Here is a 26,626-nt window from a genome sequence, read left to right on the forward strand (position 1 = left end):
TTGACCTATAATTTTCTTTCTTTGTGGTGTCTTTATCTAGTTTTGAAATTAGGATAATGCTGGCCTAGCAAAATTGGTGGGAGCTTTCCCTCCTCTTGAATTTTATTAAATAGTTTGGGAAAGAGAGGTATTAGCTCTTCCTGAATGTTTGGTAAAAGTCATCCATGAAACCATCCCATCCAGGGCTTTTGTTTCTTGGGCCCTGATTTAGTTTTTAAAGATTGTATGTTCCTAGCAACTTACCCATTTCATCCAGGTTGACCAGTTTGTTGGCATATAGTTGTTCATAATACTTTCTTATAATCCTTTGTATTTCTTTGGTGCCAGTTACTATTTCTCCTTTTTCCTTTCTGATTTTATTTATTTGGGTCCTCTCTTTTTTTTTCTTGACCAGGCTAAATGTTTGTCAATCTTGTTTATCTTTTAAAAGAATCAGGTCTTGGATACATTAATCTCTTGTATCATTTTTTTAGACTCTATTTCATTTATTTATGCTGTGATCTCTATTATTTCCTTCCTTCTCCTCACTTTCGGCTTTGTTTGTTCTTTTTGAGTTCCTTCATGTGTGAAGTTATATTATTTACTTGAGATTTATATATATTTACTGTCATTTTATTGTTAAGATTATTTTCCTTTGTATTATTCTTTCTCTTTTCTTCTTCATCTTTTTAAAGCAAGCTCATTAACATTTGTTGCAGTGCTGATTTGGTGTTAATGAACTCCTTTAGCTTTTTCTTGTCTGGGAAGCTCCTTATTTCTCCTTCAATTTTAAATGATAGCCTTGCTTGGTAATGTAGACTTTGTTGTAGGTCCTTGCTTTTCATCACTTGGAATATTTCATGCCAATCCCTTCTGGCCTGAAAATTTTCTGTTAAGAAATCAGATGACAGTCTAATTGATGCTCCCTTGTATGTAACTACCTGTATTTTTCTTGAGACTTTTAGGGGCCTCTCTTTGTCTTTAAGCCTTGCCATTTTAATTATGATGTGTCCTGGTACAGGCCTCTTTGAGTCCAAATTGTTTGGGACTCTGTGAGCTTCCTAGATTTGTGTGTCTTTTTCGTTTATCAGATTAGGGAAGTTTTTGGTTATTATTTCTTCATGTAGGTATGCTAGCCATTGCTCACTCTCTTCTTCTTCTGGTATTCATGTGATGTGGATGTTGTTATGCTTCATGTTGTTCAAAATGTTTCTTAAGTTCTCATTTTTTAACTCGTTTTTATTTTTGCTGCTTTGCCTAGGTGTTTCTTTCTACCTTGTCTTCCAAATCACTGACTCGATCCTCTGCTTTATCTAACTTACTGTTCATTCTTTCTAGTGTATTATTTATTTCAGATATTTTATTCTTTATTTCTGACTGGTCTTTTTATGGTTTCTATGTCTTTTTATTCATGCTGTTGAGTAGCCTTATAACCTTTACTCTAAATTTTATCTGATAAATTGCTTGCTTCCATTTCATCTAGTTCTTCTGGAGAATTCTCTTGTTCTTTCATTTGGGGTCTGTTTCTTTGTCTTCCCATTTTGGCTGCTTCTTTGTATTTTTCACCTTAGTTGTTAAACTAATCAATAATATAGCCTCACATCTGTAATTAGCAGCCTGGCTTAAGCACTACACGGTGGGGCAGAGTAATTCTTGCAGTTGGGGTTATTGCTTCCCCTCAGGCTGATGCCCTTGGAGGGGAGCACTCTGCCTAAGAAAAATGGCTCCAGCAGTATGGGGAATGACCCAGCACTGGGATCCTGGCAGCTGTTCCTTCAGTTCTCTCCCCAGAACCACCAACCTAAGACTCTCCTCATGCATCTCTTGTCCACTCTGCCCTCCCTCTGCCAGAGCCCAGGGTAAATGGCTGCAGATGAAATCTTGTGCATTTGCCCTTTAACAGGCTCTCTGCATCTCCAGCCATCTCTTCCTGGCAGACAGAAACCCTGCTGCTTTTCACAGCTGAATGTCATCTGAGTTCCTTTCTGACTCTGGTACTGTACACTGGGGAGCCCAGCTTGGGATTTAGACCCCAGATTTCCAAGAGGGAACCCCCAGGCCACTGAAATATCCCTCTGGAATTTCAGCTGCCACCCATGGGAGCCCAGCCAGCTTTCTCATACCTCCTCCACACTGTCTATCAGTCTTGTGATAAAGTGGTTTCTTCTGTCTGTCCTTGGTCATAAGGCTTCCCTCCAGCTAGTGTTCAGTTGGTTATTCAGAATAATTTCTCTACAATTTAGTTGTAATAGCAGATTGGCCCTCAGAGGAGGCTACTGTAGCTTCCACTTACTCCTCTGCCATCTTAGATATCCACTATGGCCTTTAACCTTGAGCAACTGACAAATCACTCCAGGATTAATTTTGTCTCTACACTCTGGAAACCTGAACTGGGCTGTCTGTAACTGCCAAGAAGAGATTGCAAGTATATGTTTTCTTAATAAAAATGATTTAAGGTATTTCAGAAATTGTGTTAAGTTAGAAGACCAGTAGGAATTATGAAAGATCATCTCTCTTAGATGGGAAGATACGAACACTTCTTGGGATCATGTGTCGGGTCTTACACAGAAGAGTAAACAACACAGAGGCAAAGAAAATGACCTCTCTCAGAAGGAAAAACTGATGGTATATAAGTTAAGCCCTTTGTATTTAGAGTACACAAAAAGATGGACTGACCCTCCCGACCCCCCTCTTTTAAATGATATAACCCCTTAGGTTTTTCTGGGCCTTACACAGAGCAGGCTGGAAAATTTGGGAGATAAATTATTTCCAACTAATCAGGCATGCAGCCTTTAAAGATTAGGCAGATTAATGAGATTCAATTGCATAAATTAATTTGTTGAGTGGGTCACATTATCACCTTTACAGAATTCTTATATTATTTATACTGAATGTAAATTGTCTAATATGAGAGACAGGCAGAGAGGCAGAAAGATAGAGAGAGAGTGAATCGTTAGCCATGAAATAAAGGCTGTATGAAGCTACAGTGAGATGACAGAGAATTGAAGGTTATTGGAGAAAACTCCACCAAGATCCTGGCATTTCATTTCTAATTCTTTATATAAATCATTTTCACATGTCATTGCAATGTATTTTTTCCAAAAAGCCTAGAAAGTAGGATAGAACTGTGTTGTTATTATTCCTGTTTTATAGATGAGGAAATGGAGGCAAAATATGGAGAACAGGGTAACCTACCACATTGCTAAGATCTTAAACTCTAAAAATCTCCCTGGAAAACAGATCAGCAATATTAAAAAATGCCTTAAACTGAGCACATCTTTTTATGGCAAATCTATTCATAAGAATTTACCATAGAAAGCAAACAGATGTATATGAGGTCTGTCCAGAAAAAGTTCAACCATTGTTAACATAACAAGAAGAGTTTGGGCAACACTGATGTAACCTGGAAGTGAAGGAGAGTAGACTGGAATGTGCATTCATGAACAATGACAACCTCACTGTACTAGTCAGTGGGGGAGGTAGATGCCATGTGTACTGTGTGGCCATCACATTAAAAAGACTGAGAGAGTGGAGCAACAAACTTGCATCAACTTTTGCAGTATGCTTGAACATTCCTCTGCAGACACTATTCAGATGATTCGGAAGGCCACAGCTATGGGCAATTGGTGATTGGCAGCTTCATCCAAACAACGTGCTTGTTCATGCAATTTTGGGGCAAAACATCAAATCACTCAGGTGACTCAGCCTCCTACAGCCCAGATTTTGTGCCCTGTGACTTCTGGCTTTTCCCAAAACTAAAATCACCTTTGTAAGGAAAGAGATTTCAGACCATCGATGAGATTCAGGAAAATATACGATGAAAAAATGAAGCAGCTGATGGCAACTGAGAGAACTGTGTGAGGTTCCAAGATGCCTACTTTCAAAGGGACTGAGGTGTTATTGTCCTATGTACAATGTTTCTTATGTCTTGTATCTTTTTCAATGTGTCTCTATTTTTCATAGCATATGGCTGGATACTTTCTGGACAGATCATATATATCCATCACAACATCGGTTATAATTGTGAGAATAGAAAAACAAATGTAAAAAAAATGGGGAGGTACTGGTTAAAAACCTCATGATATATTTAAATGAAAGGCAATTAAATTTATCAATGGAATTATCATATGAGATATGATTCTAATTTAAATTCTCAAGTTACCAGTTTGTATAGTATATCCAATTTTGTTAAATAATGAGTATATACCCACAAAAATACTGGGAAATATGTATTCAGATTTTAACAAGTTATTTCTTATAATGGGATTATGGAGGACATTTTTACAAATACTTAGTCTATTTTTATTTTCTGTTTTTAACCAGTGGTTGCTTACAATAGGTAATTTATTTATTGTTTTAGATAAATTTTAAGAGGAAAAATGGAACACACATATACCATGTTCATTCAAGACATAATATGTCACCCGTTTTTATGCCTATTTTAAATGCTTTGGTATTTTATGCACAGGATAAAAATGGTGGAGATGTTCTAAAGATGGCAGAATATTCAAAAAGTAACAACTGTACATCATAAAATATAATACTGACTATATATGAAAGGCTGGGGTTTAGCAGATTAATTAGAGTTTGGTTAGTTAACCTATAAAGGATCTTTAGAACATTTAAATTCAGAGCAGAACTTTTGAATACAGATTCATGAAGTTTATTGCTTTCCCCTCTTATTAGAGAATGATAGTTTAATCTTCTTCCTTCAGATAATGGGACAATTAACTTAGCCAATACAATCAAGCTTCTTGCTGCACTTCTTAAAACATTCAAAAAAAAAAAATACTGATGTATTCTCTCATTAATCTCTTCTTAAGTAAATACCATATTTTTTGCTCCATAAGATGCAACAGACCATAAGATGCACCTAGATTTAGAGGAGGAAAACAAGAAAAAAAATATTCTGAACCAAATGGTATACTAAAATATTTAATAAAATGTAACAGAATAATATTTCAACCATGTAAAGTGAACAGCAGTCAATAGTGGTATTAAGAATGATCACCACTGTCATTAACAAATGAGGAGAGACTTTAAGGTTCAAGTACTCTTCTAGTTTTCTGGGAACCCCAGGTCAGGTAATATGCCTCATGGTCTGTGACGCGATATTTTCTCCATAAGACGCACAGACATTTCCCCCTACTTTTTGGGGGGAAAAAAAGTGCATCTTATGGAGCGATAAATATGCTGATTAAAATCTTTCACACTTTATTCATTATAATTTCTCCTAGAATTCTTAATTGTCAGTGTGTCACCTCAAAGCCTTCCTTTTCCTAGGACAATTTAACATATTAGCTTTCACCTTTCCTTGCATTTTATTATCTAATTATTAATATGGACTCTTATTGAAATTTAGCTCAAGGCATATTTTGACATATAAAAAGAGTCAATGTTTTCCCAAAAGTCTTCTGAAGCCAGTGCATGTTTTGTAAACCTCATTGCTTTGAGTTGAATAATATATTTTTTCTTTAAATCCTGGGTTTCAACCCTGAGTTTCTTTCCAAATTGTACATATGAGATTTTTCTGAGCTCATCAATGTCTTATTATATCCACTTACCAAGCAGTGTGACTGAATTCAGTTAGTCTGGCACAAAGTGGTTTTTATGCCAATGAAATAGTGTTGCATTCAATAGCCCCAGAGAGAACCAAGACATTGGGGCCTGCATTCATCCACTCTAAAAAAACCTGTCAACAGATTAGATTTGCTGGTTTGACAGCCACTGAGCCAAATAATGATAAAAACTGACAATATCAAAAGCAGAAAATTATCCTAATCAAAATGTCACTTCTGAAAATATCTTTTTAGAAATGACAATACTGCAAACAGGAACTTCCACAGTGACAATTACATATAATTAAGTGCTAGATTTATCTTCAAGCTTCCTTCGTTCTCTACAACTTATTCGTTCAGGCTGAAATCAATGTCTCTTTCAACTACCTCTTTTCTGTCAGGGGGAAATGTGGCTACCCCTTTTTTTTAATTTAGTAAGTGAATTTAAAGGCACATTTGACCATATTATAAATGTCAATGATTATCAAAATATTTGTTTTCAGCATAAGCAGAACCTTGGATTAACATGGAATAAAACAAAAGGTGAAGGTGGATATGCATGTGTCCGTGAGGGCCTCCTGGCACATCAGTATCTAAGACAGTGATGTGACTTCTCTTATTTGCTAGAAAGTAGCCTACGCTGGTCATGTTTTATTTGGATTTTTCATGTGTTCCTTTGAACAGGAATCAGTGACTTGTGAAAGGAATTAGATAACATAATAGAGAAAAGTGAAGGAAAGGTCCAAGCCATAGAAGCAACAGAAGGAAAGAGAACAGATGAAAAGCAAGGACTTACAACCAAGATTACTCTACCCAGCAAAGCTATCATTTAGAATGGAAGGGCAGATGAAGTGCTTCCCAGACAAGGTAAAGCTAAAGGAGTTCATCATTGCCAAGCCATCATTATATGAAATGTCAAAGGGACTTAAGAAAAAGAAGATCAAAATTATGAACATTAAAATGACAACAAACTCACAACTATCAACAACTGAATCTAAAAAATAAAAACAAAATCCAACTAAGCAAACCAGAATAGGAAAAGAATCATAAGTATGGGGATCATTTGGAGGGTTATCAACTGGGAGGGGCGAGGGGAAGAAATGGGGAAATGGTGCAGGGACTAAGAAGTATAATCGGTTGGTACAAAATAGAGAGGGGGAAGTTAAGAATAACATAGGAAAGGATGAAGCCAAAGAATTTATATGCACTATCCATGGAAATGAACTAAGGGGGGTGGGATTGCTGGAGGGAAGGAAGGTACTGGGCAGAGGGGAGCAAAGGGGAACAAAAGTTGGAACTACTGTAACAACATAATCAATAAAATACACTTAAAAAATAGATTCTACATTTACATCACATTCAATTTCTTCCAGAAAAGCGAAGTTGTTTTAACATTTTTTTAAATTCAGTAATGTATTTTCCCATTAACAGATAAAGAAAAATCACATGATAATTTAATATACAAAAAAACTCTTTAAATATTATTGAACTCAACTTTAATTTAAAAATCCTAGCAAACTTTTAAGAGAAGTAAACTTTTCTAACTTTATAAAAAGCATCTATCAAACAAATGCCTAAAATTATGATAATCATTCCTTTCAAAACTAGAACCCATACACACACAAATACAAAATATTACCACTTCTATTCAACATGATATTAGCCAAGAGAGTAAGGCCAGAAAAATACATAAAAGCCATGAAGAGTGAAAGTAAATGAAACTACCATTTTTCTATTTTCCACTAATAGCAGCCATCATATAATCATATGGAGACCATCCTAAAAGGAAATAAGAGCTACAATGACAAAAAAACAAAAACAAAAAAAGAAACAAACCTCTGACATTTTCACCAACAATATGGTTTTCTGCCAAAAAAAGATTCAAAAATATTTCAGGCTAAGTAAGAAATAAATAATATAGCCCTGGTTGATGTGTGTGCTTTAGTGGATTGAGTACTGGCCTGTGAACTGAAAGGAAGCCAGTTCAATTCCCAGTCAGGGCACATGCCTGTTGCCAGCCAGGTCCCCAGCTGGGGCATGCAAGAGGCAACTAATAGATGTTCCTCTTCCTCTCTTTCTCTCTCTTTTACCCTCTCTCTTAAAAAATTAATAAATTTTTAAATAAATAAATAAAATAGCATTTTTCTAGATGCACATTTAGAATCAAACAAAAAAATCTTCTTTCATCATAATTAAATCCACTTTCTAGTCGAATCCAGAGAATAATCTGTGGTAAAACCTCCCCATGACGCTTTCACAGGGGTGGCATTCTGAAATGCTTTGAGTCGTGACTTTATTGAGCTGGATGGTCGTCCAAAATAACATTTTTAAGTATATTAAAGTATAGAAAAAAGTAAACTTAAAGGTATAGATTCTATAGCACCTTCACTAGTCAAGAGTAGAAGCAGAAATGACTAATTTATATATCTGTAGCTCAGTAATACATTTCCTTTACATTAATGAAAAGTAAGTTGGACTCTGCTAGGTATTAAATAAAATCTCAATGTTAATAAAGAAAACATCAAACTCATAATTAATATGTACCAACGGTATGATTTTATTGAATAATATTTATTATTTAATCAATATAAGCCAGCATGAAAAAAAACCAAAACCTCCATTTAAGAACCCTGATATATACCCGATGAGAGAAAAAGACAAACAATTATATTAAGCAAAGTAGGATGGCATTTATTTTAGCTGCACTTTCTTGGGCTTGCATGATTCAATGGCATGGTGAAAGCAGTTTTTTATTTTTACATAAAATAGTATTTGTAACTACACAGATAACTGAGGATTCTTATGTTACAAATAACAGAAAATCTAAATCAGTCTGGTTTACACACTCATAAAAGAGGGAAACTGTTGACTTATAAAACCAACTACAAATTTTAATTCTTTTTACTTTTGTGGATCATTTTTCAACCTTCTTTGAGGTCTTTGTGAAGTTTTGTGAAGCTTAGAAGTGATGGAAAGATTCAGCTTGCTTTGTGTATAAAGTAAAGATTATTTTGTATTTCTGTAGACCACGCTGTTTTATTTGCATTTATTCAATCAACAAGTATTCAGTTAAATTCTTATGGAGCATATAGTACAGGATAGATCCTTGAAGAAGTGTTGGGGTGGGGGGAACAAACAATATAGTTAGAAAGAAAAGATATAACTCCAAAAGTACGTAAGTAACAATGTGATTAACCACAAACATGAGTGGCTTGGCCCCTCAGTGGAACAGGAGTTCACAAAACCAGAAAATCTAGAGACGCTAGATCAGTCAAAAAAATTTTAATTAAAAAGGCAAAACATGAACTACCTCTGAAAAAGTGGTTGATAATTGGATAGAGAAATACAGTAGATACTGAGCTTTGTGCCAGATACTTCTTTCAGCAACAGACACTCATTCTGACAGCTGCCAGGAGTGTTGGCTTTTGAAGGCTCTCACCTGAAGCCTCCTCCAGAATTGCCCTTCATGAAGAACAATGACTGGACTACAAAGGCCCAACTACCATGCTTCCATTGGAACAACCCTGAATGGCCTCCCCATTCCAGAGCTGTGTGTGTGATTGGCTGAGGACTCAATGGTAACTACCTCATTGCTCAACTTCTTTCTCTACTCAAACCTTCTTCCCTCACCCCTTTCAAGGTGTTGATCCCATGAACATGCATGCAAATGTTCATCTCTAAATCTGTTTCCCAAGGAACCTAATCCAAGACATTATTGAAGTAAAGGGAAATATTCCAAGGAAAGAGAATACAAAGCAAAGGTCTGACATTCTATGCATTGGCAAAATTGGACACACAAAGTACCTACACTGAAGGCGGAGTGTGGGGACAATGAAAACTATGATTAAGTATATCTAGGAGGACCTTGGATGCCTCCTGAGGTTGGAATTCATCACATAATCCAGTGCTGCAAAACCTTTGCATCTTCAGTGGTCCAGGACTGTGAGTTAATCCTCCTGGAAAACTGGAGGCAAAACAAAACATAGTAAAATACAAGCATGAAAATTCTCTAAAGTCTGATGAGCTTTAAGGTTTACATGAACCTTAGCTGTTGTATCATACAAAAAGAAACTAATAGTCCAGATGAAATATTTGAAAGTCTGAGATATTCAAAGTCTCAAAAACTAGGACATTTTGATGTTTACTTTTCCTTCATCCAGTGGATTAAGAAAATAAATAAAATGATGAGGTGTGCAAAGTGGTGATAGTGAACAGCTACTCTGGAAATTGTCATTAATCCATGTAATGCCACTATGACCCACCCATTATAATTTAATCATTGTCTTCTTTTAGCCCCATTCCAATAAATTATCTCATGTGGGGAAAATAAATTTATGTGGACCTTGCATTTTGTTTACCATTTGCTATAATGAAGGCATACTCTTGTTTAAAAAGCATGGCCTCAGTGAGTGAAGAAACAGTCTATATTTATTTTTTAGCAGGGAAATGACATGATAAATGTCACTGTTTGGAACAGTTAATTTGTCAGCCACATGTAGAATGAATCAGAGTGTGACAATCTGATAAGATTGTGTGGTTGCCAGCATTAAGTCGGCAATGATGATAAGAGCAATAAAGGGCATTTCAAAGAACAAATTAAAAGGATTTGATAATTAACCAGATATATTTGCTTAAGGAAAGGAAGACAAGGAAGCTTTCTGGGCTTTAGAGAGATTTATTAAACAGTAGTTAAAATAAAGAGTTAAGAAGAGTGGAATATCTTGTGTTGTTCTGGCTTCCTTTTAGTCATTTTGAGTTTGAGGTACTTATAAGATAATCTATGTGGAAAGTCTTTCAAACAGTATGCAGGCAAAAATATGTGTGGAATACGCAATGCCATGTAGACAGTTATTGGTATGTTGATGGCACAGCACATTCCAGTCTGGCCGTAGACGTGTCCAGCTGAGGTGCGCCATGTTTCCCTTATAACGTTTTCGGTCATCTTCCTGAGGCCACCTCAGTTTTCCTTTCTCTTCTTGCTTAGGGTAGTTTGATTCCTGAGTGTTCTGCAAAGAGCCTAGGCCGAGGATGAGTTTTTGAAGTCAGATATACATAAAGTCCACAATTTTGTGTTTTTGTTTCAGCTCTTTGAAAGGAGGTTTTAAAAGGGAGGAGGGGGGTGTATAGAGACACAGTGGGGTTGTATTTGAAATTTTTGACTCATTTATTTTCTACCTTCCCAGGACACCATTCCTATTCCCCTGAGGTTCATTTCTGCTCAACCTCTCCTCTCAGCACTATCACCTCTGATCTACTCAATTCAGGGCTTCCTCTCAGCCTCAGTCAAAAATCATCATTAAGGTTTTAGTGGACAAGAAATTTAGCATTAATATGCAAATATACTAGTCATGTGGGAGTCAGTCAGGGTCTCAAGAAAGCCAAATCATGTAAAAGCAATATAGCAGTAATAGAGCTTAGAAAACTGAATGGGTTCTGGAACAAAAGCAGCCCATTAACTTGGTCCCTCATATAAAAGCTATAAACCATTCTTATCTTCTGTATTTTTGTGTGTATCTTAAAGGATTATACAAGCATTGCATATATAATGTGGAGTTCATTTTTTCTATATTTTAATGGCTCTGTAATATCCAATCTGGGTAAAAGTTTATTTAACCTCTTTTGGAAAATATTAAGCAAGAGGAATGAAAGTGAATAGCCAGTTATAGGAAATGGGCTACTGAACAACGTTAGAGATATATCAAAGAATAAGACTGATTGAATTCCTTCCCTCTTGGAGGTCATATTATGGGAGGAACCAAATACTGAACAAATAAATAAGAAAATGCCAGCATTTGATGAGTGCAGTGGTAGAAATAAAAAGTGTGGCCGTATGGAGGTTCACTGGGAAACTGCTGAGATTGAGGTGTCTGTGAGGGCCCCCCCGATGAGATGTTTAACCTGAGATCTGTATGGCAAGAGGAGCCAGCTACATGAGACGCTGGGGAAGACTTTCAAGCAGAGAAAACAGATCACGCAAAGGCCCTGAGACACAGGCAGCTGTTAGGCAGCTATGTCTCTGCTACTCACAAAATTCATCCTGTGGAGAAATTACCATTCTGCAAATACTTTCTCAACAGTCCAGAAGAAGATAATTTTTTTTAAGATAGAAAGCCAGCTAGAGGGTGTGTCAACAAGAAACAGATCATTCAAATATATCCTATAATGTACCTAGATTATTTGAACCATGAGTGGGTAACATTACGATTTATATAACATACTTATATTCATCCTTATTTCAAAAGGAAATCAAGATATTTTCCAGAGAAGTACAAATTATGATCACGTGGCATAAATAAAAAGTGGAGGGAAAAGGATAAAGTAAAACAAGTGAAGACAATATGGGGAAAAAATGAGGGTACGGACACTCATGATAATCACCTACACTCTGGCTATCACTATGCATTGACTTTTCCAAAAATCTGGTGGGGAGGGAAGGGGGGAAGGGATGCCATTAGTTATATAATTTAAAATATTCATACACTATGTTTTACATTATAAAATTATCCAGTAGTAGTTCCCATAAGAGGATGCTGCCTGATGTAATGAATATGCCCCTCCACAACATCCCTGAAGAGACAAAACTATGTTTTCCTGGTCAAGTTTTTACTATGACTCTCAGGAGATGCTTCTTAAGTCACTCCACTGTAAAACTCAGCAATAGTAAGTCTTAAATTGGCTCATCTTATGCAAAATAGGTATTCAAGTCACTGTTTAACTAGCTTTATCCAAAATACATTTTTAGTAATGAGAAAAAAGAACATACCCTCATGAATTCTTCCCTAAATAGTATTTCTCAAAATGAACCTAGTGACACTGATCTCTGTCTTGGATTTCCTACCCATCTGTAGGTCATAGCAATGGGATGTTGCTAACTGTACACAGACTTCAATGTCTTAACCCAACGTTAAGTGAGAATTAGACTTAAAATAATCCTGTGAAAGTTGGGACTTTGTATGAGCTTCCACAAAGTAGAGTATTAGTCTTCTGTATAAATTTAACAGTGTTTTGGATTTTTCATACACTTGCTATGCCACTAAGAGGAAAGATACCAGGGCATGTCTCAGAAATACTTTTGATCAGAATGAAATAATATTCTATGCTTAATAACTGTAACTGTTTTAATTACCAATTATATAATGCTAAGATTATTATATTTTGTAGACAAAATATAAAAAAGAAAAAGTGAAATAACCAATATTGGGTTCTCTAAAGAGAATTCATAGGTGTAAAATAGCATTAACTTGAAAATAATATCTCAAAAACATAGCTACAATAAAGATTATATGGTGAAGTTCACTTCACACATATAGATAGGTTATATCAAGGACAATACAAGACAAACCAAATATATTCTCAATTCATAGCTTGTTGCTTTGAATTTCAATCAATATATTCAAACCGTGAAGAAATATCAGGAGTTATACACTCCTCTATGCTCCAGGCTAAACTTCATAAAGAAACTCCTCTTTTTTATGTTAAATGAACAACTTATTGAAACTATCAGAATGTTTCATGTGGACCACTACCCAACAATCAGATCATTTAGGTATTTTTAATAATTCATGTTTCAGTGTTTGATTTTTGCTAAGAACTTTCAGAAACAAACACTACAACAACAGGAAGTTTATTCAGTTTATATACACGATTCTACGGTGAATTTCTTGAAAACGAATCTCTAAATCTGCATTTCATAAATCAGTTTCTTACTTCTGATACTATAATGATGGACTGCACTGATGAACATGAAAACAGACTGGGGATATAAACAGAAAACCAAGGTGCCTTTTGTAAAATTATGAGCATAGAACAGTGAAAGCACTGCCAGTATACCAGTCTTTTCTAAATACACATGAGTTTCTGAGGACAGGAAATGTCTGACTTAAATTTATATTTCTCAGTAGGTAATTCAGCACCCAATAAACAGGTACTGATGGAATGGAAATGAAGTTGCAAACTGCACCAAAAAATTTAATATCTGTTGAAAAGATAATAAAATCATAATGAATTTTCAAGAAAGTAAGATCTCCCTCAAGCTGCCGAGTGTATTCCCAGACCCCTAGTGCAAATCATCACTCATACACAAACCATCTTTTTCAAACATGACAGGCTGGTCCTGATTTTTTAAATTCATATATATATTGATAAATATTCAGAATACCTAAACCCTGGCTGGTTTGGCTCAGTGGATTGAGCGTCGGCCTGCGAGCTAAGTGTTGCTGGTTCGATCTTCCAGTCAGGGCACATCAGAGAAGGAAAACTCTGACTCCAAAAAACCTCCGCTGCCTTGCGGCATACCTCTTCAGGGGAAAGGCTAAGGGAGTAAACCCCGACAGAAAATCCGGAGCCGGAGTCCCTAAGGTGGTTTGACGTTGCAGTCAACACTGGCAACTCCTGCGGCGCACCTGAAGCCAAGCTGTATTGACTCCGTCTTTCCCTTGGACCCTTCAGCTGCGAAGAGAGGGGGGGGTCTGCTGCATGGGCAACAGCAGACCCTCCATATCACCCTGCCCAGGCTCTGTAGCTTCAGCTTCACTGGAGAGGACACTCCAGCGTCATCGCAAGATGTCGATTCAACACGGGAGGAGACAGATACCGTGTCACTCCCGAGTCGGACTGCACAGCCATTCTCGGCGGTGCAGATAGACTCTTAAGAAGCTACACCATCGTCTCTCGAGACGGACGGCTGCCGACGACGGATTCAGAATACCTACTATGTACCAGACATAATCTAGGCATGAAGACATAAGCAGTTAAAAACTGACTAAATATCTGCCTGTATGGAGTTATACTCTAGTGGAATAAAGAAAATATAAACTGAGAATTTTAAAATCCAGTGAAATAATATCAAGTGATGATGATGGATATGAAGATAAACAAAGAAAGTCATATTAAAGAGAGTGATGGGGAGTGTGGGTTGTGCATGCTATTTTTATTAAGGGTGATCCACATTGCCTCTCTGAAATATTAAAAGATGTTCTGGGTTGTTTTCTAATTTCATATAATGTTTTCAAGTTTTGCCAAAGTATATTGTCAATGTTCAAATACAGCAACAAGCAAGGCCTCCCCTTCCCCCAACCAAGGAACACACACACACACACACACATACACACACACACACACACACACACACACACACACCCTACTTTCACACTTTGCTAAGTGCTGCTCTCCTTTCTACCTTCTCCAATGCTTTTTCAGAGATATGAGAGCTACAGCCTAAAAAGCAGACACACACTCTGTGTTTGTCCTAACCTCAGGATGCTAAAACACCAACCATCAAAAGCCACTGGGTTATTTATACCAACAGAAAAGAGAAATAGTAGTAGCATGTAATGTGATGGCAGCCTAAATTGCTTGGGTGTTCACCAAGGGGCAGGCACTGAACTGGGTTCTTTAGACTATTTCATTTCACATATTCCTCATAAAATACCTCTTAGCCATTATTATACAGGTGAAAACATGGATGTTCACAGGGATCAAGTAACCTTCTTAGGGTCAAGCACACAGTGAATGATTACTAAGCCATGAGTAATCATCAAAGGTCACCTGCCTCATCCCATGTAACTGTGGCATGCATCTTCCTGTATATTAAATGCAAATGAACTTGGAGGATTTATGCATTATGCCTTGCACAGTGGTGTGAATTAATTTATCAAGCCCTCTCCAGAGAGTGGATATTAAAAAGAAAAAAAATATGACTGAAAGTGAAATAAATTAGGTTAATCTATTTAAGTACGTAATTAAAAGTTGTTCACTGTACATAAAGGATAATTAATGGGATGGAGGATATTTTGCTCTAGGTTTTAAAGAAGTAAATATTAAGATGTTGTTTGATAGCTGGTTATATCTGCAATATTTTTTTTCCATAGAAGGAAAATATATATACAAGTCAATGCTTTCTTTAATTCAGAAGATATCCACAGAAATTTATAACCTTCAAGAGCTTCAGATCTACATTCATATACAAGACATGATATGCTACAAGGGAAAACCCCCCCAAAACCAGAATTTATTTACAAAAAATTATGTATTTATTTTTACATGTTTAAACTTAAGTCACCTTCAAAGTACTCTTCACTTGATGCAATACATCTATTGAGACTTTTCCCCATTGCTCAAAACAGTTTTTGAACTTGTTGATTTTGATGCCTTTCAGTGCTTCTGCCATTTTTTGTTTCACCTCCTCCACATCGGCAAACCAGTTCGCTTTGAGAACTTTTTTTCATTGGGGAAACAAAATAAAGTAGCTCAGGGCAAGATTGGGTGAATAGGGAAGGTGGGGCATGGGGATCATGCCATTTTTGGTCCAAAACTGCTGAACACTTAGTGTGGTGTGGGCATGTGAGTTCGTAAACTACCCATCATGAAATGGGCAAATGTGTTGAAAGAGTCTTTCAAAAAAAATTCACTGAACCTGAACGCAGCCTCTCACAACAATGCTAGCTGGCACACTGATACAGATGGGTTCCTAGAATACTCACCTAGTGGGGGAAGCCTGTACTACAAGGGTCCCACCCTTCAGAAGATAAGTGCAATTTGGGGGGTCACCCTCATATATGAACAAATACCTAATGTCAGAAGATTGCTAATACTAACACATCTTTCAGATTGTCCTCCACTATAGAGAGGGCACAGAGAAAATGCATAAAAAGCAGGGCCCCTACTGAGACCAGTCACATCAGTCCACTTTTTTAAACACGCATCTTAATGCTGTAAAATCCCCTTTCAGCACTGCTTGAGTTGTGTCTCACATACGTGGTATGCTACATCTTCCTTTTTGTTGTTTAATGTATTTTTAAAAATTCCTTAATTTCTACTTTCACCAGCAGATTACTTAGAAGTGTGTTTTCAGAAAATTTCCTGTTTCCTTTGTTATCAATTTCTAGTTTTATTCCACTGAAATGGAGAAAACACCCTGTATAATTTCAACTGAGGTTTGTTTTGTGGCTCAGGGAATGGTCTACCTTTGTATACCTTTCGTGCCACTGAAAAAGAATGTGTATTCTGCTGTTGTTACATGGAGTGATCTACAAATGTTGACTAGATCCTTTGAGGCCTTCAAAGGTTTCTGATTTTGTTTCATTGTACTATCAATTGTCAAAGAAGGGTTTGAAGTGTCCAGCTATTGTAGATATGTCTATTTCTCTTTAGTTCACAGGTTTTGCAGCTCTGCTGTTCAGTGCACACATACTTAGGATGGCTATATTTCTTGGTGGAGTGACCCTTCTATTATTATATAATGACAATTTCTCTCTCTGGTAATTTTCTCTCCTTTCAAGTCTACTTTATCTGACATTAGTATAGTCACTCCTGCTTTCTTTTGATGTTTAAATAATATTTTTTCATTGTTTTTATTTTTAGCTTACTTATTTCTTTGTATTTGAAATGAGATTATTGGAGACAGCACAGTCAGGTCATGGTTTTTAATCCACTCTATCTCTGTCTTTTAATTGGTATATTTAAAACATTTGCATTTAATGTGATTATTGATATATTTTAGTTAAAGTCTGCTTATAATATCTTTATTTCTTTTTTCTCTGTTTTTTGTTTTTGTTTTTCTATTCCTGGGAATTACTTGAACATTTTTTAGAATTCCATTTTGATTTGTCTATAGTTTTTGAGAGCATCTCTTTATATGTGTTTGTTTGTGTGTGTGTGTACATGTATTTAGACATTGCCCTACCTATTACATTATACATATACAACTTATCTACAGGTATAATAATTTTACCAGTTCAAATAAAGTATAGAAACTTTACACCCTTTGTGCTTTTTACTCTTCTCTGTTTATAATACAAATGTTTGAAATATTTCTTCTACACACATTTAAAACCACACTTGACATCTCCTTCTGAAAGTTCATTACTGGTATATAAAAATACCACCCAATACAGGAAACTACTGAACAATACAAACAAATGAGCAAAATAGAACCAGAGGCATGTAAACAGGGAGCAGACTGACAGTGACTGGAGGTAGGGGGAGAGAAAGGGGGGAAGAAGGGAAAGGGTCTATTCAAGGAACTAGTATAAATGACCCATGGACATGGACAATAGGGTGGGGATTGACTGTGAAAGAAGGTGTGGGTGGAATGGCAGGGAGCAATGGGGGAAAAAGGGGACATCTGTAATAAAAAAACATTTAAATATATATAAATAAATAAAATAAATAAAAAATAAAAATACCACCAACTTATGAATACGAATTTTTTATCCTTCTACTTTGCCAAATTCATTTATTAAATCTAATAGTTTTTTGGTGAAGTTTTTAGGATTTTCTATATATAATATCATATCATCTATGAATGACAGTTTTACTTCCTGCATTTCAAAATGTGCAAAAACAAACAAAAGTAATAATATGATACATAGGAATATATTTAACCAAGGATGTAAAAGACCTGTACTCGGAAAATTATAAGACACTGAAAAGAGAAACTGAAGAAGAGACAAATAAGTGGAAGCATGTATCATGTTCATGGATAGGAACAATTAACATCATTAAAAAGCAATCTACAAATTCAATGCAATTTCTATTAAAATGCCAATCATATATCTCACAGGTATAGAAAAAATATTCCAAAAATTTATATGGAACCACAAAAGAGCCTGAATATCCTCAGCAATCTTGAGAATTAAAAATAAAGTTGGAGATATCAGACTATATGATATCTAACTATGCTATAAGGCCATTGTAATCAAAACAGCATAGTAGTGGCATAATGGAACAGAATAGAGAGCATAAAAATAAACAAACGCCTTTAGGGTCAATTAATATTTGACAAAGGAGACAAAAACATACAATGGGGTAAAGAGTCTCTTCAATAAATGATGTTGAGAAAATTGGAGAGGTACATGCAAAAAAAAAAAAAAAAATGAATCTAGACCACCACCTTACACCATACACAGAGTAATCAAAATGGACAAAAGACTTCAATGTAAGTCATAAAACTATAAAAAAAAAACCTGGAAGAAAGCATAGATAGTCAAATTTCAGACATTACTCATACGAATGTTTTTGCTGACATACCTCCTCAAGCAGGTGAAACAAAGGAAAAAATAAACAAATGGGACTACAGCAAAATAAAAGGCTTTTGCGCAGCAAAAGAAACCATCAACAAGGAACCCACTGAATGTGAGAACATTTGCCAATGCTACATCTGATAAGGTGTCAATTTCCAAAATATATAAGATACCAATACCAAGACAAACAACACAATTAAAAAACAGGCAAAGGACCTGCACAGGCACTTCTCCAAAAACGACATATAAATGGCCAATAGACATATGAAAAGATGCTCAATGTCACTAATCATCAGAGAGATGCAAATTAAAACCACAATGAGATATCACCTCACACCTGTCAGAATGGCCATCATCAACAAATAAACAAACGTGCTGGTGAGGATGTGGAGAAAAGGGAACCCTCCTGCACTGTTGGTGGGAAGGCAGATTGGTACAGCCATTGAGGAAAATGGTATAAAATTTCCTCAAAAAATTAAAAATGAAACTGCCTTTTGACCCAGCATTTCCATTTCTGGTAATATAGCCAAAGAAACCTGCAACACTAATTCGGAAGAATATATTCACCCCTGTGTTCACTGCGGCATTATTTACAATAGCCAAGAACTGGAAACAGCCCAAGTGTCCATCAGTAGATGAGTGGATAAAAAAAAACTGTGGTACATTTATATGACAGAATACTACTTGGCCATAAAAACAAAGTGGGGGAAAAGAGGGACAGAAAGAGACTCTGCTTGGGGTGCTGGATACATGATGCAGTGCGCAAATGATGTTTTATTGAGTGTACACTTCAAACCTATATGGTTTTGTGAACAAATGTCACCCCAACAGATTCAATAAAAGGTAGTCAACCTATGAAATGTAATAAAAATTTATTTTACGTGGTAAAAAAAAATCACACTAAGTTTATAGGAGATCATTACTTTTTATAAGTCAGACATGATTGCAAGACCTGATTCTACCATTTATTCACTCAGCTGTCTTTGTATCTCTGAGCCTCAGTTCAGTCATCTAAGTAACAGGGGTGATAATTATATTCACCTTCTAAGTGGTTGTATGCATTAAAAAATAATAAATTTAAAGTTTCACAAAAAATAAACCACACCGCACATTGTAGTTTTTGCTTCAACAATAAAACATAATTTAGAAAACTCAAGAGGAGAAGGAAATATTTTAAATTTACTCATATATTTGCTCTTCCCATGTTCTTCCTTTCTGCTTCTCTGAATATAGGATTCTGGGTTATTTTCCTCATCACTAGAAAATATTATATCACTTCCTTCTGACCTCCAGGGTCTGATGAGAAATCTGTTGTCATTCAAATTGGTTTTTTTCCTTTACAGCAGTGATTTTAAACTGGTGAGCTGCAAAAAAAAATTTTTTTTTAACATGCAATACCTGATTAGTCAAGGGCACTAACTTTTTTCCCTTAGGCTGTCAAATAGGAAAAGAACAGCAGCCAACACAATAGCTATCTGGTGAGAATTAATCAAAATTATACCTATATTTTGTTAGATGGGCAAAAAATACATGTTTTTGCTGTGCCGCAGAATTTTAGTAATTAGTTTATGTGTGCCATGAGAGAAATGAAAGAGGGAGAAAATCACTGCTTTATAGGTACAGAGTTGCATTTCCTTGGCTGATTTAAAGATATTTCTTTTTATTTTCAGAAGTTTAATTTTGATGTATCTTGGGATGGATATCATGGCAGGGATGACTGTTTTTGCCACTGGGTAATAGTGAAAGTCCTGACTGGTCTCTGAGCCTCTGCAGATACGACCCAATCGGGAGGGAGAGAAATGCCTCATTACTGCCTAGTGTGGGAGAAGTCCACACTCCCACATGGCCTCCACTGACACAGGGGAAGTGGGGGAGGGCATTGTTACTGACCAGCAGGAATGGAAGGAAGTCCTGGCTCCCAACTGGGTTTTCTCTGACATCACCCCAGCAGGGATGTTGTCTGCGTTAGTTAGATACAAGGCCTTCATCACATACATATTTTCAAAGTGGTTTTTCCAAGTCTGCACTCTACCTTTTTATTTTCTTAAAGATGTCTTTTGAAAAGCAAAAGTTTATTTATAAATTAGCCCAGTTTTTTTAATTTTTTTGTCATATTTAAGAGATACTTGCCAAACTCAAGGTGAGAAAAAAAAAAATCTATGTTCTCTTCTAAATATAAAAAAGAAAAAGTTTTACATTTAGGTCTATAATCCATTTCAAGTTATTTTGTGAAAATTGAATATTTCTTTTTTTTTTTTTGCTTATGTCTATCCCGTGTTGAATCTTATTTTTTGTTTGCAATGATTATAATTTCCCTATTTAATTGACTATATTTGCATGGGTTTAGATTTCTGAACTCAATCTGTTCCTATTTTTACAGCAATACGTACTGTACTGCATTTTACTTGTAACACTTTTAATGACTGTGGAAGTCAGATAGTATATGTCATTCAACCTCTTAACAATATTGTGCTCTCCATGAACAAGGTAATACCTCTTCATTGATTTAGGTTATCTTAAATCTCTCTGAGAAGTATTTTATAGTTTTCAGTATTTTCCAAGTATTTCATAGTTTTGATGCCATTACAAAAGTCATTTCTATTTTAACTCCAATAGTTATTTAGTTGAACAGAAATATAGAATTAATTTTTGTACATTTAACATATATCTAAAATTTTGATAAACACACTTATTTGTTCCTGTATCTTTTTCTGTACATCCCCTTGAACTTTTGACATAAATTCAAAACTGTTAAGATCTCAATTTTGTCTAATTGCATCAATAGATCCAACAAAACCCCAGTCAAAATCCCAACAGGTATTTTTCTGTGAAAACTGACAAATGATTATAAAATTCATATGAAAATGCAAATGATCCAGGATATATAAAGAACTCTTAAAACTCAAAAACAAGAATACAAGCAACCCAATTAAAAATGGGCAAATATATGGAAGGCAAATAACCACATGAAAAAATAATCAGCAGCATCAGGCATCAGAGATACATAAAATAAAACCACAATGAGATAGCATGCATACCTATAAGGATGGCTATTATTAAAGAGATGGATGATACCATGTTTTGGTGAGAATGTAGAACCAATAGAACTGTCATATAGTGTTAATGGGAATGTAAAATGATACAACCAGTTTTCAAAAAAAAAAGTGGCTAAAGGCCTTAAGAAGTTAAACATACATCTACCACATGATCTAGCCATTGTGCTCCAGGTAAATACTCAAGAGAAATGAAAGCATAAATCCATATAAAGTACTACTCACTAATAAAAACAAACATATTGTTGGTACATGATATAACATGAATGAATGCAAAATAATTAAACTGAATGAAAAAATATAACAATGAATATAAGTGCATAGAAAACTCTAGAAAAGGAAAACTAATCCATAGTGACAAAAAGATTAGTAATTGCCTGAGGATGTGGAGGGAGTAAGAAAGGGTAGGAAGAAGGAATTACAAAGGGGCATTCTAGACAGCAGAAAGGAGGAAAGACATACAAGGAGCAGGTCCCAACTGAGTCCATACATTTTAAGGCAAGTTCCAGGAAATTTCAAACATTTCCACTACATATCATTGACTGTCACCTGACCATACAGAGGTGCAACACAGATGTCACCACTCATTAAAAAAAGTTCTGTTTATAAAAGAGAGTCTCTCTGCCACAGCACCCTTTCTTGTGTTTTAGCACTCCTATGCATTTATTTTAAAATATTTTTGTCGGTATTTCAATAAAATTTTGAGAGGAAGAAGATGAAAATGAATATACTTACTGAACGACAGTTATAAATTTTCATTACTCAGAACTTTAGCTTAATTACTTATCAGTTTCCAAGTATAAACCATTAATAGAATTCTTAACTACATTTACATAATTTAATGTTTAAAGAAACTCAATGAATGAATGAGTTTGAAAATACTCATTTCCTAGATGCTCTTTACTTTTATTTTTAATATAGTTCATTTTGAAATAATTTTAAACTTACAGAAAAAGTACATGAACAGCACAAAAATTCCATATATCGTTCACCCAGAGACCTCATTCAAATTTTACTAACTTTCCCAATACTGTCCTTCATAGCAAAAGCATATACTCTAGGACCATATTTTGCACTTAGTTGTCATATCTTTTCAGTCTGAGACCTCCCTTGACTTTCATCACCTTAATATTTTTGAAGACTCCGGAAAGTAAATTGCCCCATCGAGTTTATCAAATAATTTTTTCATTATTCAATTCAGGTCATGCATCATTGGCAGAAACAACACCATGTTGTTTTAACTGCATCCTATCACAGGGTACAGAATGTTGGTTTGCCTTATCATTTAAGTAAAGTAGTGTGTGCCAGTTATGAAAAGATACTAGAAATGATATAACACCTCATTCCTCATACAATTTCCACCCATTTGTTTTAGCATCAATTAATATTTCTTGCCTGAATTATTAAGAAGATGGTTCCCAAGTAGTGATTTTCTAATTTCACCATGTCTTCTTTTTTTATTAAATGGCATTCTACTTATGATGAAGCTTTTTCTTCTCCATGTCAATTTTCTTCTCCACAATAAAATATTCCTGCTTTATGTGGTTAAGATAATCTGTTATCATTTTTAACTTTTATTCTTAAATTGTCCCAGATTTAGTTAATAAGAGCTTCTTCGAGCTGGCTTCTGTGTTCTTTTGACATGTACCTATTTTTCTTTGGCCATTTTCTTACTTTATGGCATAATTAGATGTTCCAGGATCATCTTGTACTTTCCCAGCTGCAAGGCTGGAATCAACAATTTCTGCAAGAATACCTGGTTGCACTTAACAGAGAATGGTATTTACAACCCAAAATATGATCACTAAGTATGCTCATTGCTACTGGTGCGCTGCTATTCCCAGGCACTCACCATAAGACAGAATAAGGAAAAATATGCATACTTTATATAATGTTAATACACATAACTTTATACTTATTTCTGTTACATCTATATCTATTTCTATTATTGAAAGTCATGATACCACATCAATACCTCCCATTTCATTCCAATACCACAAGGTTCATTCTACCTTTTTCTTTTTCATATTTGTGACTCCCATCTCCATCAGTGAGAGTTGGCTTGTATTTTTTCAATATATTTCCTTATTTTCTCAAGACTCCCCTATCTCATGTGTAACAAATCTCATGATCCTGCCAGGTGATGACCTGACATCCTCCAGTCTAAATGGATTTCAGGGTTACAGATGTAGCTGAGAAGCGTGGGGCAGGGTACCTGAGAAAAGCAACATGTGCAGCAGTAAGTGTATGAATGATGCAGGCTGTGAGTGACCACACACTTGACTCAAGTCCACCCCATGACATATGCGAAATCAGTTAGCACAAATTCAGACCATGTGGGTAGAGGTCCTCTGAGCTAAACAAAAAAGATGACAAAGTGCTTCCATTCTACTTGGAATGGGTCGGACCACATTTGGAGAAATGTAGTGAATTTGATTGGTGACATATTCAGTACACATAGATCTAAAAATCCCACTGAGATTTTATGAAACCCTGTTATTCTGCTTTTTAATAGTTTAGGATTTTACATTTTTGTGAGTTTGCTTGGGCCTGAACCAAGATCTATGACTGCCCTGAGCATCCTCATTACAAATAATTTTCAAATAATTATTCTACTTAATGGGAATGGGAAATACTAAAATTATATACTTCTGTATGTTGAAAATTTATTGTGATGTTCCACATCATATAATCTCTTGGGAGCTAAGTTAAACTGCTTACAACATAGACTAATAAATCACTTGATCTTAATAACTAGCTATATGCCAGTTAATTATTCAGTTTCAAATTTCCTAACTGCCAAATTCTTAGACTGTTAAGTGGTTGGCCTTAGGGTTTGAGATGTCTTATGTTTACCACATACATCTTGCCTATGTATGTTGCAAAAATACTCTCCTTTGGTGGAAGCCAAATCATGTCCCAGTTAAGGAGCCATGTGTGGAAATCTATAGCAAATCAGATTATAGTGCTTATTTATTTTAAAAATCTATAAAGGGGACATAATGTCAGATCTTATAGATTTTCAAAACTAAAGTAAATCTATGTCACCAACTCTAGTACCTCAGCACACAGACACACAAATCACAAAGCAAAGATAATATAGTTTAAGAGACATCTAACCATTTCAATGTGTGATTGATAAAAGGAAATTTGTAGCTTATGCCACTGTTTCTACAATGTGACCCAGGAATTAAATATGTAACAATCACTTGTGCCTCTTCTTACTAAATTCAGATTCCTGGCTCCTCCTCTGATTTCCTGAGCAGTACTTATGCAAACCAGTGACCAAAGTGCTGGAAGTTTTGAGGACAATGGTAGATCAACAATATCCCTTTTACACTAGTTTCGCTGGTATTCAAGCATGAGAAGAGACAGGCAACCACAAGCTAGTGAGATTTTCCAATTTTGTGAAGTATGTGTAATTCTAGTCTCAAAACCAAGACTCTCTAAATCTCAAAATTATTGTATAAGGACCTGCTTTTGTTAAAAGAGAACTTATCCATTTTCTCCCTTCAATTATTTAAAGTGCACACCAGTCCTTAAAAATTAACTATTTGTCACTGCATACGAGGATATATGTACTATGTCACCAAAGAAATCAGTAAAATATAAAGCATTAATTTGTCATCGTTTGGTTTTTCAGTAAGGAGGTCTAAAAATTTCATGAGAAAATTTTGACATCATTTAAAATTCATTGGTGCAGAGCTTGCTGGTGAGCATTTTTAAAAAATGAGGACTTGATAAATACAAAGTTAGATTTATTTCTTAATTATGTAGAAAGTTCACATGTATTCTAAACTCTATTATCACTTGGAGAGACTTTTGAATTTTAAAATATGTTAAATGAAAATAGTATCTATTAAAAACATGTCACTAATTTTACCTGGTAGATTATACTTTGTATTCTAAGAGAGTAGAAACACTCTAAATGTAAATATTTATGTTTCTTTTGATGCAATTAATACACTGTGCCACAAAAAGTTACCATTCTTCCACTTTTTAAAAATATACAATGGTATTGCCTATATTTTCCAATTATTTCACTAACGGTTGAGAAAAGAATTGTAGTAGCTCCAGCAATTCTACATTGTTTTTGGATATGGACTACCTTTGCTAATACTTTGAGCAGAAACAAGAACCAAGATATATATTATAGGATGTTATGACTCTAACAACAGTGAGTTTCTAGAAACGATGATCCTGTCGTTTAAGTCAGTACAACCTTAAAGTTAAGTAGGAAAACTTAAGAAATCATGCAATCCTCCCCAGAGAAAAGACCTACCACTCTCTTCCTTTTTGCATTGGGACATTAGTTTGCATTATTGTTTTCTCTCTATTATTATTGTCTCTCTCTCTTGGGTCCTAGAGAAGCTTCTCCATTCTCGGTATCTCTTGCACCTGCCAAGCTTCAGCCTTACTCAGAGGCCAGGGTCATGTAACCCCCAAGAATGGCTAGGGAAGGTATCTGAACCCTCCCAAGTCCCCTCACCCCACCCGCAGGGGCCCAATGGACCGGCTGGACCTGGAGGAGAATGGACAATGGGCTTCCCTCCCCGCTGGCCTCAGCATCTGCCCAGCGCCCTGGCAACCAGTGGGACACTTGGTTCCTGCCAGGTTTCTGTCTCCTGTTCTCATTTTCTCGAGTCCTCCCGCTCTTCCTTTCTCCTACTGTATTTTTGTCATCAATTCTTTTCGCAAGAGAACACAGCACAGAGCTACGTCTCCTTCCCATACGTGTCTGCTTTTCCCGGACCCTTTCTCAGTCCCTTTCTCCCTCTCATCCAGGTAGGGTCTGCAATGCAAAGGACTCCTCTCTTCAGACACCAATGTCAGCGTCTCAGTTTTGACAATTTTATTCAACATGCCCGCACCTACCGAAGCCCACTCCTTACCAGTTCCATTTTCTCGCTCTTAACCGTGTTCCTCTCCGCTGTTAAGCACCTCCTCCACCTTTTTGGGTTCTACTACTGCCCACATTTTTAAAAAAATCCAATATGCAAGACAATGTGAATCC

At 35.7% G+C, this 26,626-nt stretch overlaps 1 protein-coding gene across 1 annotated transcript in view; it reads right to left on the bottom strand.

Moving 5' to 3' along the window:
• The window catches only part of CUNH8orf34 (chromosome unknown C8orf34 homolog), a 326,713-nt gene that overhangs the window by 299,421 nt on the left and 666 nt on the right, over window positions 1-26,626 (bottom strand).

This window comes from Furipterus horrens, unplaced genomic scaffold (genome assembly GCF_987537825.1).
Source record: "Furipterus horrens unplaced genomic scaffold, mFurHor1.1.pri manual_scaffold_7, whole genome shotgun sequence".
In the NCBI taxonomy this organism is placed as follows: Eukaryota; Metazoa; Chordata; class Mammalia; order Chiroptera; family Furipteridae; genus Furipterus; species Furipterus horrens.